This window comes from Suncus etruscus, chromosome 6 (genome assembly GCF_024139225.1).
Source record: "Suncus etruscus isolate mSunEtr1 chromosome 6, mSunEtr1.pri.cur, whole genome shotgun sequence".
Taxonomy (NCBI): domain Eukaryota; kingdom Metazoa; phylum Chordata; class Mammalia; order Eulipotyphla; family Soricidae; genus Suncus; species Suncus etruscus.
The window spans coordinates 53963546-53978924 of NC_064853.1; the positions used below are offsets into that span (position 1 = coordinate 53963546).

The 15379-nt window shown below is 47.8% G+C and overlaps 1 non-coding gene and 1 pseudogene across 1 annotated transcript; both read left to right on the forward strand.

Annotated features, from left to right (window-relative positions):
- Window positions 1–4345: 4345 nt before the first annotated feature.
- On the forward strand, window positions 4346–4448 carry LOC126012336 (U6 spliceosomal RNA). The gene has a single exon (XR_007496849.1). It is a non-coding gene; the product is annotated as a U6 spliceosomal RNA (small nuclear RNA).
- Window positions 4449–4636: 188 nt separating this feature from the next.
- Window positions 4637–4757, forward strand: LOC126012808 (uncharacterized; annotated as a pseudogene).
- The last annotated feature ends 10622 nt before the right edge of the window (window positions 4758–15379 follow it).

The following is a 15379-nucleotide window of genomic DNA, read 5'->3' on the forward strand; positions in this document are numbered from 1 at the left end:
GGTGGGCCGGAGCAGAACCTCGAAGCGTCTGCGGCATGCTGGGCACGCATTCTGGGCGCCCCGCGCAGAAGCCAGAGCTGGTGGGGCTGGAGGCGCACCCCAAGAGGAGGGGGCTGCGACGCCCCCCACGTGCACCCCTGCAGCCGAGGGAAGCTAGCTGGGCGCTGCCCCCTGCCGGCCAGGTCGGACCCGGTGCTGCGGCGGGGCCGCCCCCTTTCCTAAAGGGGAGTCGCAGGGAGCGCCCGGTGGAGGGCAGGACGGCGTTGGTGCTGGGCATCGGGACCCCCTCGGTCCTGAATTGCTTTGTAACCTTGGGTAGGACACACAGCCCGACTCCCACCCTCAGTTTGCGCATCGACCAAATGGAAGGATCGGTGACAAATATCCCGATGCAGATAGATGCTTTTCTATTCACAATAAAGTTCCCCTGGAATTCTAGCTCATACATGTAATGTCAGGTTTGGGTGGGCACTCAAAAAATCTGTTTAATCCCGTTGGGGGAGTGTGAGGAATACATCTTGCCCAAGGTCACATTGCTTGTAGGAGGATAAATGCTCTGGGGGAAGTTTTGCAGTCAAGAACAGGGATGTCAGATGGGCAATTGGAGTTTGAGTGTTGTTGACTGTGTAGTCTTGGAAAAGCATTTGCCCTCTCTGAGCTCTGTGAAATGGGGATGAGTAAACCCTCAAGTGGGAGTAAACCCATCAAGTGGGATTTGGACAGGACCTGGCCAGGAGCCATCAGCACGCAGGCATCCCTCTCAGTCTAGGTGCCACCTCCCCATCTCTTCCTTGGACTCAGCTTTCTGGTCAGACTGAGTCCCTGCGGTGTGGACCCCAAAATGGATCACAGTGGATCACACAAACATTGAGGTACCTTTTACCTACAGCACAGCAAGGCCAAGGGTCTTTTCCCATTGGTGGCTGCCTGGCTGTCACAGAGGCCTCCGGGGAAGCCAGGACCTAGTGAATGGCATAGGAGAGCTGGCCACATGGACCTTCTAGCAGGTAGTCTAATCTCTCCAGGATCAAGGGGCTTTTACAGTTTGCCAGTTCCTGCAGAGGGTGCCCTTTCTCTGCAGGGCCACAGAAGAATGACTGTTCTTTGTGACTTGAGTAATGGGATTCTGAGTAGGGATGCAGGTTACCAGGCTCACCTTCCTCCAGAGCCTTTCCTCTTACAGCTCTAGGCCTACTCCTGAAGAATGTGGTGCGCCTGGCTCCCAGGAGTGCTACCCTGATCTGATGCCCCAATGGGGTAGGTAGGAGTCTGCCAAGGTCACCGGTGTCCTCTAGGAAGCTGACTTGCATTGTTCAGTCTTTTTGTTTGCTTTAGTACTGAGGCCACATCAGGCGCTACTCAGGGTCCACTCACAATTTGGTGCTTGGGGATAGCTCAGGAGACCACGCAGTGCCAGGGATCCAACCTAGGCCTTCTGCATGCAGAGCATGTGCTGCAGGCCTTTGTGCCATCTCCCCAGCCTCTGTTCAGCCTTTCATGTCCCCTCTCAGCCAAGCAGAACCGGCTGTTAGCTTTTTTCCTTTTCTCAAACTGCTGCCAGTTAGCTCCAGGAAACCTTTCTCCTCCTTTGTCTTTGTTGCAGGTTCCACCTCCTCTGATTTGTTATTGTTTGGGTCACACCTCATGCTGCTCTGTGCTCAGGGCACCCCTGGCAGTGCTCTGGGCACAAATTGGAGCCAGTGTTGTGGTCATAGCTACATCTAGGCAAGTGCCTTCATCTTTGCACTCTCTCTCACTCCCTTTTACACCCTTTTGCCAGTCCAGGTTGTTCTCCCAGGCCCTTCTCCCCAGGTTGATCTCATTCACCCAAATGGCTTTAGTTACCACCTCGATGCGCCTGACTCACAGATGGTTCTCTTCTCAGGCCATAGACACATCTATTTTTTGTCTGACAGGCACTGTTCTAGGCCCTGGGGATAGAGCACTGAGTGAGATAGAAGGTACATGGTGGGGGGGAGGTGTTGGCAGACAAGTAATAAGCCAGCAGAAAATATCAACCAGGATTAGGTGCTAAAATGAGCATAAGGCCGGGTGCTATGGCAGAGGGTGAGAGCTGCTGTAGGTTGCTTGGTGTGAGCCTGGGCACAGATGCTATTTTAAGGTCAGTGGAGTGGCTACAAGCTGGTAAGAGATGAGGTCAGAGATGTGGCTGGCCTTCGGGAGGGGAGGGCAAAGGAGAACCTTAACCCCACGGCAAGGATCTGGGTTTTAATTTTTATTATTTTTTATTTTATTTTTTGGTTTTTGGATCACACCTGGCAGTACTCAGGGTTACTCCTGGCTCTACACTCATAAATCGCTCCTGGAAGGCTCGGGGGACCATATGGGATGCCGGGATTTGAACCACTATCCTTCTGCATTGAGGCAAACGCCTTTACTTCCATGCTATATCTCCAGCCCCGGATTTGGGTTTTTAATGAGTGAGGTAGAAACTATTAGACAGGTGTTTTGTTTGTTTCCTTGATGGTTTTGTGCACTCCTGGTAGAGCTCAGAGGACCATATGTAGTGTTGAGCCAATTAAACTGGGTGAGCCACATGCAAAGCAAGTGCCATAACCCCTTTACTATCCTTTCCTTTGCCCATCCCCATTAAATAGTTTTAAACAGGAGAGAGGAAATACTCAAAGACTCATTTGAGTTTTACAAGAATAATTATTTTAGGGCCAGAGCGATAGCATGGAGGTAAGGTGTTTGCCTTGCATGCAGAAGGACGGAGGTTTGAATCCCAGCATCCCATTTGGTCCCCTGTGCCTGCCAGGAGCGATTTCTGAGCGCAGAGCCAGGAGTAACCCCTGAGCGCTGCCGGGTGTGACCCAAAAACAAAAACAAACAAACAGAAAAAAAAAGAATTATTTTAGACACATTGCAGCCTATTGCGCTGCAGGCATTGGAGTCCTGGGGAGGAGAAAGTAGATCTTTTTTTTTTTTTTTTTGGTTTTTGGGTCACACCCAGTGACGCTCAGAGGTTACTCCTGGCTATGCGCTCAGAAGTCGCTCCTGGCTTGGGGGACCATATGGGACGCCGGGGGATTGAACCGCGGTCCATCCAAGGATAGCGCAGGCAAGGCAGGCACCTTACCTCTAGCGCCACCACCCGGCCCTGAGAAAGTAGATCTTATAGCTTTCAGTTATAGGAACAGTGGTAGAGCATGCACCTTGCATGTATGAAGCTCTGACTTTGACTTCTTGGAAGAAAAGGAAGAAGATGGGAGGAAAGAAGAAGAAAGAAAGAAGGAAAAGGGAGGGGAGAGAATTCCTTAACTTGACCAAAGATGGCATTGAGATGGCCTTAGAAAATGGAGAGATAATTAAATATAGATGATAGAAGGCCAATGGTGAATACAGTGGACCTGGTTTCCATCTCCTGTACCACTTATGGTTTCCTGAGCCCTGCCAGAAGTAAGCCCTGAAGTGCAGAACCAGGAGTAAATTCTGAGCACAGGCCAGGTGTGGTCTCCCTTTCCCATCTCAAAAATAAATAAATAAATAAGGTATAGACGAAGAGGAAAAAAGATTGTGTTGTGTTTTCAGGCAGAGAGACAAGTCTAAACCAGGGGAAAAAATGCCTAAGCAATATGTGGAGAAGGCAGAGGAGAAGGATAAGAAATGCTGGGGAGGGAGTGCTGGCAGCAAGGCCTGGACCTGGCTGTGTGACTTTCTGCCAGTTAGATTACCTTTGGGAGTCTCTGCTTCTACGCTTATAACTGAAAAGTAGCTGGTTCAAGGCTAGAAAGAGAGAGAGGGAGAAAACCAAATGTTGGGGATGGAAGAATAAGAACAGCATGATGACTCTCAGGACAGGCTGGGGTACATGAAAATAAGAGGGGCTTGAATGAATTTGGGGTCCCTGGGGAATATCCAGGAGAGAAAAACCAAAGGACATTGAGAGCCAGAAGTACAGAGTGGGAAGTCAAAGATAAAATTATTATAATTCTTTTATCCCTTGAGTCAGTGGATCAAATTGGTGTTGGGGTGGGGGGTTGGGCCACACCCAGCGGTGCTCAGGAATTACTCCTGGCTCTGTGCTAAGAAATCGCTCCTGGCAGGCTCAGGGGATCATATGGATGTTTGGAATCGAACCGGGGTCTTGGGGTCTGTTAGTGGTTGGATGTGTGCAAGGCAAGTGCCCTACCACTGTGCTATCACTCTGGCCCCTATGGATCAAATTGTTATTGAACCAATGATAAGTATTAAACCCAAAACATAGAGTTCTGATGGGAAGGGGGGTTCCAATTCCAAGAATATATGATTTGTTTTGTTTGGGGGCACACCTGGCAGCATTCGGGGGTTACTTCTGACTGCGCTCAGAAATTAATCCTGGCATGTGCTCACTTTGGCTCACATATACTAAAATTGGAACAATACAGAGATTAGCATGGCCCCTGCACAAGAATGGCATGCAAAAGCATGAAGCACTCCAAATTAAAAAAAAATTACTCAAGACTATACTTTCAGGGGCCGGCGAGGTGGCGCTAGAGGTAAGGTGTCTGCCTTGCAAGTGCTAGCCAAGGAAGGACCACGGTTCGACCCCTGACCCCCGGTGTCCCATATGGTCCCTCCAAGCCAGGGGCAATTTCTTAGCGCTTAGCCAGGAGTAACCCCCGAGCATCAAACGGGTATGGCCCGTTCCTGAGCGTGAAGCTGGCTCTAGGTGTTGCTTCTGTGCCTGCCTTTTTGCCATTGATGATCGTTCTTCCCTTCCTTTGGAAGGGGTAGAGGGAGAGGATGCAGTTTGAGTGAAAAAAAAATCACTCCTGGCAGATTTGAGAGACCATATGGGATGTCAAGGATTGAACCCGGTTCAGCCTCATGCAAGGCAAATGCCCTAACTACTATGCTATCACTCCAGCCTCTAGGAATATATGATCCTTGGGAAAAAGACTCACAAGCCCTGGATGCAGGATGGTGAGAGAAGAGAAGGAATAATTGTGACCTTGAGATCTGGGATGCCATGAGGGGAGAGCTGGGCCCACTTGGATGGAAAGAGTAGGACCAAATTGGGTAAGGGGAGACAGCTGAACTCTTACTTGAAGGTGAAACTCTGAAGTTAAACAGCCACTGGTGAAGGGAGGGGTTCCCCACCCAGAGGACAGTGAACCTTCCTGACACACATCATATCTCCTGCTGAACTCAAAGCCAACAGAGAGACAGGTGGTTGCTAAGAAAAAACAGTCCAGAGGAGTCCAGGTGATGTTTTTGTTGTTGTTGTTTGGGGATATTTTTTTTTTTTTTGGTTTTTGGGTCACACTCGGCAGTGCTCAGGGGTTACTCCTGGCTCTGCGTTCAGAAGCCACTCCTGGCAGGCTCAGGGACCATATGGGATGATGGGATTCTAACCGGGGTCCATCCTGTTTTGGCCATGTGCAAGGCAAACGCCTTATTGCTGTGCTATTACTCCGGCCCCTAGTCCAGGTGATGTTTAACAAGACTAGGATGTGAAGAAGAGAAACTGGCCAGAGACTTGTCCAGAGATGGTGAAGGAGATGTGAGGAAGGTATCCTGGTGTGGGGAAGAAACAGCAGCCAAGCTTAGAGGAGTGAGATGACCCTAGATATTTTTGTCGGTGCTCTTGGCCAAACTTGAGGCAATTCATTTTGTTAAGTCCTAGTGAATAGGACGATGAGGGGAAAGGTCTAAGGAGAGGTCAGCAATAGGAATTGAAGAACATGGAGTTGAGGACAGGCCAGGGAAGGGCTCTAGAGCTTCCATCCTGTGGAATACTTCACTATGTGAATTCTATTTGTCCTCCTGAGCTCAGCTTCAAAACCACCATCAAAGGGGTTCTCAGAGTCAGTTCCCTGCCCCACAGACATCTTCAGTTCCAGGCATGTTCTCACATCATTCTTTTTTTTCTGTTTGTTTTTGTTTTTGGGTCACACCCGGCAACACTCAGGGGTTACTCCTGGCTCCATGCTCAGAAATCGCTCCTGGCAGGCATGGGGGACCATATGGGATGCCGGGATTTGAAACACCATCCTTCTGCATGAAAGGCAAATGCCTTACCTCCATGCTATCTCTCCGGCCCCTCTCACATCATATTTAATTCTGCCTATGGTCCACAGCACCACCGCAGGTTTTTGTTTTTGTTTGTTTGTTTGGTTGGTTGGTTGGTTTTTGGGTCACACACCCGGCAGCACTCAGGGGTTACTGCTGGCTCTATGCTCAGAAATCGCCCCTGGCAGACTTGGGGGACATTATGGGATGGCGGGATTCGAACCACCAACCTTTTGCATGGAAGGCAAACACCTTACCTCCATGCTATCTCTCTGGCCCCACCACAGGTTTTTCTAAGAGTAGAATGTATACAGGTATTCCTCAGACCAGCCTGTGGTAGGCTTAAGTCATTTAATACACGGAGAAATAGGTTCAAAGAGGGTGACTTGCCCAGGGTCACAGAGCTAGTAAATAGCAAATGAGAAAACAAATTCCGTCTACCTGATTCCCAAACTTCTGCTCTTAATCATGCTGTATTGTGCCGCCCAGCAGGGAAAGCAGATGGAGAATAGTGGGTTTGGATCCTGTAAACATGAACACACTCAGAGTTTAATTTCTAGGAAATGAATTCCTGTTAGTGTCTTGTTTATTTGGTCTGAAGAAGGCAGCTTCCTCTGTCCTGAAGAGGCATCTTAAGTGCTCCCTAGGGATCCAGATGTGGAGCATCTGGGAGAGTGGCAGGCTGAGCCCTAGTACCAAAGGCTTCCTGCCAACTGTGAACTGCCCTGCTGCTCTGCTCCCACAATGGCTCCCCTTGTCTGGAAACTTAGGAGGCAAACTGGGGTGTGGGGTTTTTTTGTTCTTTAATTTTTGTGTGTTTGTTTTTATCAGTGCTCAGAGTTTTTTTCTGGTTCTATGCTTAGGCTTCACTCCCGGAAGTTCTTGGAGTGCTTTGGAGACCTTATGGTGCTAGAAAAAAACAACTTTTTTTTTTTTTTGTGGAAAGCCACAACTTTGTGGTCTATGGATATAGTATGTGCAAGCTACTTGTCTTGCATGTAGCAGTTATGATCCTGGTTCATGTGGTTCATCTTAGTATCACATATGGCAGGGGTCTCAAACTCAATTTACCTGGGGGGCCGCAGGAGGTAAAGTCGGGGTGAGGCAGGGCCGCATAAAGGATTTCACAAAAAACAAAACAAAAAAAAAAGTCCTCAAACGTCGTTATTAACAATCGAGAATACTGTGATATTTGAAGGCCGGCCACGGGGCCACAAAATGTTGCACGGAGGGCCGCAAACAGCCTGTAGGCCATGAGTTTGAGACCCCTGACATATGGTATACTAATCACTGCCAGGGGTTGTTGATAAGCACAGAGCCACAAATAACCCCTGAGCTGTGCTGAGTGTGACAGTAAAACCGAAACAACAGCAGAGCCACAACTTTGTATGTGCTTAACCCATTGAGTTACTTCTCTGACCTGGTAGACTGAAGTTTTGGAAATGCCAGGAACAAATGGTATGAAATGGTTATGCAAGCATCTGGATACTACTGTCCTTAGTCTCCATTTCCTGCTGACGGCTTGATTTCTGCTTTAGCTCACTGTGTGACCTCAGGCAATTATCCTTCCTTCTCTGAACCTCTCCCTGTCAGCACCAAAAAGAAGTTGGAATAGATGAATTCCTAAGCATCCTCCCTGCTTTGACTCTCTGAAAAACAGTTTTTCTTGGAGGGGGGCAGTTCCCTGGTTCAAACTTTTTTTTTTTTTTTTTTTTGGTTTTTGGGCCACAACCGGTAACGCTCAGGGGTTACTCCTGGCTATGTGCTCAGAAGTTGCTCCTGGCTTGGGGGACCATATGGGGCACCGGGGGATCGAACTGCGGTCCGTCCAAGGCTAGCGCAGGCAAGGCAGGCACCTTACCTTTAGCGCCACCGCCCGGCCCCTCCCTGGTTCAAACTTGACTTCACATGTACAAGGCATGTGCTCTGTTACTGGGCCACATCCTCAGCCCTGAGATGCTTACATCCTGGGGATGCCATTGTTCTTAGCCCTCATTGTGGTCTGAGGAGCAGCAACATTACCTGGGAGCTACAGTCTCAGGTCCTGAAAGAGTAAAGAATCAGAGTCTGCATTTGCAACAAGATTCCTAGGAAGATCTTTGCCTCTTCAAGTGTGACAAACTCTGCAGAAACCTCATCTCTGCCCTTTTTTTTTTTTGGCTTGAGAAAGCAGGCAGGAAGGTGAGCTGAGTGATGAAGAAGCTGTCTTTGCATCTCCTTTCAGCAGAGGGTGATTCATTCAGGCAGGAGTGATGGAGTATCCAGTATGCACCGCCCGAATGCATGGAAGCACATAGGATTACATATTTGTAGTATGAAGGATGAAGGGGGAACTCACTTGACTTAGCACTTTTTTTTTTTTTTTTGGTTTTTGGGTCAAACCTGGCAGCACTCAGGGGTTACTCCTGGCTCTACGCTCAGAAATCGCCCCTGGCAGGAACAGGGGACCATATGGGATGCTGGGATTAGAACCACTATCCTTCTGCATGTCTGCATGGAAGGCAAATGCCTTACCTCCATGCTGCTATCTCGTTGGCCCCAACTTAGCACTTTTATGAGTCAAAGGTGAGAACACTACAAAGTGGATCAAACCCAAGTTCCACAGGCAAACCATTTCTGGGCCTCAGTTTTCTCTGCATGAAAATGAAGATCATAAAGTTCATAACAGGTCCAACACCAGAAAATTGTAGTAGGTTCGGCCACAGTTGTAGTTCAGTGAGTAAATCACTTGCCTTGCACATAGCCAACCTGAGTTTGATCCTCAGAATCCCTTACAGTCCCTCAAATACCACCAGGAATGATCCCTGAGCACAGAACCAGTAGTAACTCCTGAGCATCTGGACACAGTCCAACAACCAAGAAAAGAAAGTTGTGGGTAGGAACTGGAGAGATAATACAGGGATTAAGACAATTGTCTTGCATACAGTTGACCCTTGATTCAAATCCCTGGAACCATGTATAGCCCCCTGAGAACCAAAGGTCACTCTTGAGCAGAGAAGCAAAGAATAGTCCCAGAGTGTGACCCAACTGCCCCTGGCCCAGAATGTTGTCATCAGGCTTAAATGAATTAATATAGAGGTGTGTAGGACATGCCTGGCACATATGAAACTTTGAAAGATGATGATCACTGCTACTAGCCTCTGCCTACATAGCTCCCTGTATTTTCCCCTAAGTGAATAGAGTCCTCACCTGAATACCTGTTGAGTTTCACTAATTTTATTTTATTTTTTGGTTTTTATGGGGGGCTAGAGCTAGTGGTGCTCAGGTGTTACTCCTATCTCTGTGCTCAGAAATCACTTCTGGCAGGCTCAGGGAACCATATGGGATACGGGGGATTGAACCCATGTCTATTCCAGGTCGGACACATGGCTTCATGGCTTCATGAACTCCCTACTGGTATGCTATCACTCAGTCCCCAGGTGAAGCTTATTTTCAAAGCCTGTGCAAGGCTTAGGTGAGTGAGCAGCCAGCCCTCCTCTGCTCCACTTACACTGGATCATCAGTTCATCATGAGTGTTCCAAAGAAGAAATGACCCTAAACAACTATAACACTCTTGACTTTGTGGCTAACAACTTACTTTGCTCTCCTGCAATTGTGGGTAAGTGAGCAGAGGGATTTTGAGTTCTCCGTTTGTCCCTAATGCTACCCTTTGGGACAAAATTCTTATCCCCACCTTATATATTAAGAAAGCAAGGTTCGGGGCTGGAGAGATAGCATGGAGGTAAGGCTTTTGCCTTTCATGCAGAAGGTCATCAGTTTGAATCCCGGCATCCCATATGGTCCCCCGTGCCTGCCAGGAGCAATTTCTGAGCATGGAGCCAGGAGTAACCCCTGAGCACTGCTGGGTGTGACCCAAAAACCACACACACACACACACACACACACACACACACACACACACACACACACACACACAAGAAAGCAAGGTTCATAGAAATCATTCACCATGGTTGTACATTACCAATGCTGAGAAACTTTAGAATAATCACTGCTAGCCACAAGACCATGGAATATTTGAAATGTGTTTGTTGAGATATGTTGAAAGTATTAAAAATACTGGATTCTAGGGGCCAGAGCGGTGGCAATAGCAGTAAGGTGCCTTGCCCACACTAGCCTAGGACAGATCTCAGTTCGACCCCCCCAGAGTTTCATATGGTCTCCCAAGCCAGGAGTGATTTCTGAGCATATAGCCAGGAGTAACCCCTAAGCATCACCGGGTATGGTTTTGTAGGAGACCACAGTTAGTGAGGATTGAGAACTACTTCTGGCTTGATGCTCACTCCTTGCAGTGCTTGGAGAAACCATGAGGTGCTAGAAATTCAAACCTGGACCTACTGTATGCTAAGTATGCTCTCTAGTCCATTGGGCTATCTTCCCAGCCACAGATTTATTTTATTAATTTATTTGCCTTATTTTGGGGGTCACACTGAACAGTGCTAAGGGCTTTCCCTGTGCTCAGGGATCACTCTGGTGGCACTCAGGGGTCTCATATTTGGTGCCTTGTGTGATTAAATCAGAGTCAGTGGCATATAAGTTAAGTGACTTCACTGACTGTTCTATCTCTCCAACCATGTTTCTGATTTTTGTTGTGATTGTAGTTTTGGGGCCACATCCAGTCGTATTCAGGGCTAACTCCTGGTTCTGAGCTCAGGGATTCACTCTTTGTAGTTTGGGGAACTATACAGGGTGTTGGGGATCAAACTTAGCTCAGTGTTTGCAAGGCAAACTGACCTACTTGCAAGCACCTTGCCTGCTTTACTATCTCTCCAGCCCCTTTGTTTGATTATTTTTTCTTCAAATGACCTGTCACATTTATTTAGTTCCTGCCAGGTCAAATCTCCAGGTGGTTCCACGCCTGCTGGAGCAGTTTTGCAGACTTTGCATTATTTTTTTCTTTGTAAGATATGATTGTTAATGTTGAAGCTAACCAGAGATCATTCAGGTAGAAAGGTTTTATACTGGTTGTACCTTGGAAATTCTTGGGGAACTTTTTAAACTCTCAGTGCTTGGGCTCTGCTAGGGAATGAGGCCTAGACATCTGTATGTTTATTGTTGTTGTTTGGGGGCTACACCTGATGGTGCTCAGGGATTACTCCTGGCTCTGCACTCAGGTCATTTCTGATGGTATTCAGGGGACCATATGGCATGCTGGGACCGAACCTGGGTCAGCCACTTGAAGGCAAACTCCAGTCATTGTGCTATCACTCTGGCCCTGACATCTGGCCCTAACATTATTTGTGATTTTTAAAAATATCTCTAAATGGGGGCCAGAGAGATAGCATGGAGGTGGGGCATTTGCCTTGCATGCAGAAGGACGGTGGTTCAAATCCTGGCGTCCCATAAGGTCCCCTGCGCCTGCGAGGAGCGATTTCTGAGCATTGAGCTAGGAGTAACCCCTGAGCACTGCCAGGTGTGACACAAAAACAAAACCAAAAAACAAACAAAAAATATCTCTAAATGATTCTGATGTATAAGAAAATTACTGGGGCGGAAGCGATGGCGCGAGCGGGAGGGCATCTGCCTGGCGCATGCAAGCTAGGCCGGACTGTGGTTCGATCCCCGGCGTCCCATAGGGTCCCCCAAGCCAGGAGCAATTTCTGATCGCAGAGCCAGGAGGAACCCCTGAACATTACAGGGTGTGGCCCCTGTAAAAAAAAAAAAAAAGAAAGAAAGAAAATTACTGATCTCGGGCCAGAGTGATAGCATAACAGTAGGGCATTTGCCTTGAATGCGGCCAACCCAAGACGGACTCAGGTTTCATCCCCACCATCCCATATGATCCCCTGAGCCTGCCAGGAGTAATTTCTGAGCACTGAGCCAGGAGTAACCACTGATCACCACTGGTGCGGCCCAAACCTCTCCCCTCAAAAAAGAAAATAACTGATCTGATCCAACCCTCTCTTTTTTTTTTTTTTTTGTTTTTGTTTTTGGGTCACACCAGCTCCTGGCTCTATGCTCAGGAATCGCTTCTGGCAAGCTCAGGGGACCATATGGGATGTCGAGATTTGAACCATGGTCCCTCTGCATGCAAGGCAAATGCCCTATCTTCATGCTAACTCTCCAGCCCCAACCCTTTCATTTTTGAGACAGAGAAACTGAAGCCAAGAGGAGAAATTGACTTATCTAAAGAGTTTATGGCAAAGCCACAGTAAAGCCCAAGACTCTCACCTCTCATACTAGAGCTCTGTTGTAAGGCTCTTTATTGCCAGTTTCTGGAGGCTTTCATAAATATTTACCAATCTCTTGCCTTGGGCCAGACAACAGGGCTATGGGGTGAAATAAGACATAGTCCTCTTTGGGCTAAGGGCTGGAACACATGTTTTGCATATGGGAGTTCCAGGTTTAATCCTCAGCACTGTGCAGTACCCAGGCACTGCCAGGGGTAGCTCCCAGGCCAAATAGAGCCAAAAAGTATAAGTCCTGGCACAGTAGTACAATTGTAGGGTGCTTACTTTGCATGTGGTTGATCTGGGTTCTATCTCCAGCATTTCATATGCTACTCATGCATGACCAGTACCAAACCAGAAATAGCACCTCTGGATGTGGCCCCAAAAATGAAGAAGAAAATAATTCCTGCACTCAGGGTCCAACAATGGAGATAGTGAAATGTGCTTAAAGTGGTGGAAGTGCAGGAGTAGGATTTGTAACCTGAGCTGAGCTGTTGAGCAAGGTAATAACCCTTCCTGAAGAGAGACAGTTTATCCTGTAGGGTCATTTGGAGTCAGCAGGGAGAGGGCTGAGGAGAACTATGCAGGCTGGAAGGAGAAGGTAGTATTTAAACTTGGAGTTGCAGGCAAGTTTACAGTCAACTAGGTTGGAAGATAATGCTAAAAATGTAAGACAAGTTCATGAGGTTTCTCATATATATATTTGGTTTTTGGCCACACCCTGCGGCTCTCAGGGGTTATTTCTGGCTATCTGTTTAGAAATCACTCGTGGCAGGCACAGGGGACCATATAGGATGCTGGGATTCGAACTACCGTCCTTCTGCATGCAAGGCAAATGCCCTACCTCCATGCTATCTCTCCGGCCCTTCTTATATATTTTTTATCCCTCATTGGGGATCACAGTCTGGGGCTGTTAGGACCCCCTGACTGCAGGTGTGTTGCTGGACATAGCCAGAGACCGCAGGCTTCCCTGGGCTCCTTAAGCCGACAAGCCCTTTTACTCCATAGAAGTTCTCTACCAACCCATGGAGCAAGTATTAATCCTAGGTGCAGCAGGAACCACTGGAGAGTATTTTTAAATTTATTTATTTAAACATCCTGTTTTACAAAATTATTCATAATACAGGGCTGGAGTGGTAGCACAGCGATAGGACATTGCCTGCATGCAGCTGACCCAGGACAGATGCGGATTCAATTTCTAGCATCCCATATGGTCTCCTGAGCAAGGAGCAATTTTTTTTTGTTTGTTTTTTGGGTCACACTCGGCAATGCTCAGGGGTTATTCCTGGCTCCATGCTCAGAAATCACTCCTGGCAGGCTCGGGGGACCATATGGGATGCCGGGATTCGAACCAATGACCTTCTGCATGCAAGGCAAACGCCTTACCTCCATGCTATCTCTCCGGCCTCACCAGGAGCAATTTCTAAGCTGAGAGCTAGGAGTAACCCCTGAGCACTGCTGGGTGTCACCCCCCCAAAAAAAAATCCCATAAAATTATTCATAATACAGTTGCTTCTGACATTCAGTGTTTCAATATCAATCCCACCACCAGTGTAACATCCCTTTCACTATTGAGCATAGTTTCCCATCCTCACCACCAAGCCTGTTCCTTTGGCAGGCAGAAAATAATTTATTTTTCTTGCTTTTTAGAACAAATAGCTAATGGAATTATCAAAAGATACATTAGTGAAAGAAAAATTTGTGAGAATTGTTTCACAATGGGGTCAGTAAGTCATTATCTGAAGGTATATTAAGCTATTTGTTTTTAGTTGAGCATTCTGTGCTGCTTTTATTCATTGAGCTTAGTTGGCGTCTAATTTTCTCATTGAATTTGGTGTGATCTTTCTGGGCTGTCAGTATTTAGGAATTTGGAGGTTTTAAATGTGGCTGAACGCTCCAGGAACCCCAGGATCTGCAGAAACGGTCTATGAGCTGACATAGAAGAGGCTTTGGGAGGTGGGTGTGTGCTTAAGAAGTTGGGAGCTGGAGGGAAGCTGCCCGCCCCCACTCTAGAAGCTCCCAGAGCTTTCATCTCCAAAACTGGTCTACCTGGAGTGTAGAGTTTACTGCGGCAATCTGCAAGGTTGCCAGTCTTCTTCAGGTTACTGCGGTAGGCTGCAAGTCTGTCTGCTACTCGGCTGCTGTAAGGCTGCAGAGGCCCAAGGCAGGGCCCAGTGCTGTACCCTAAGATGCCAATTTGTAGCTACTACCTGCAAGGAAGGAAGGAAGGAAGGAAGGAAGGAAGGAAGGGAAGGAAGGAAGGAAGGAAGGGAAGGAAGGAAGGAAGGAAGGAAGGAAGGAGGAAGGAAGGAAGGAAGGAGGGAGGGAGGGAGGGAGGGGGGAGGGAGGGAGGGAGGGAGGGAGGGGGGGAGGGAGGGAGGGAGGGAGGGAGGGAGGGAGGGAGAGAGAGGGAGAGAGAGGAGAGAGAGAGAAGAGAGAAGAAAAAGAAAGAAAGAAGAGAAAGAAAGAAAGAAAGAAAGAAAGAAAGAAAGAAAGAAAGAAAGAAAGAAAGAAAGAAAGAAGAAGAAGAAGAAAGAAGAAGAAAGAAAGAAGAAAGAAAGAAGAGAAGAAAGAAGAGAAGAAAAGAAAGAAAGAAAGAAAGAAAGAAAGAAAGAAAGAAAGAAAGAAAGAAAGAAAGAAAGAAAGAGAAAAAGAGAAAGAGAGAGAGGAGAGAGGAGAGAGAAGAGAGAAGAGAATCTTTTGTTGTTTTGCTTTTGGGGCCACACCCGGTGATGCTCAGGGGTTGCTCCTGGCTATACACTCAGAAATTGCTCCTAGCTTGGGGGGCGATATGGGATGCCCAGGGATTGAACCGTGGTCCATCCTAGGTTAGCCACTTGCAAGGCAAACACCCTACCACTTGTGCCACCGCTCTGGCCCCCAAGTATCTTTATTATTCCTCCTGGAGTCTGAGGCTTTCTGCTGCCACCTTGGGGTTTCAGAGAGAGAAAGAGTGACAGACAGACAGACAGACAGAGACAGAGACAAAAAGAGAGAGATATTCACCAGAGGTGGCCAGGGGAGGCACAGGTTGAAGAATGAAAGAAAAAAGGGATAAATACAGGGGCCAGAGAGATAGCACAGCAGTAGGGTGTTTGTCTTGACCTGGGACAGACCCAGGTTTGATTCCCTGCATCTCATATCCCATATCCCTGAGCCCGCCAAGAGTGATTTCTGAGCGCAGAGCCAGGAGTAA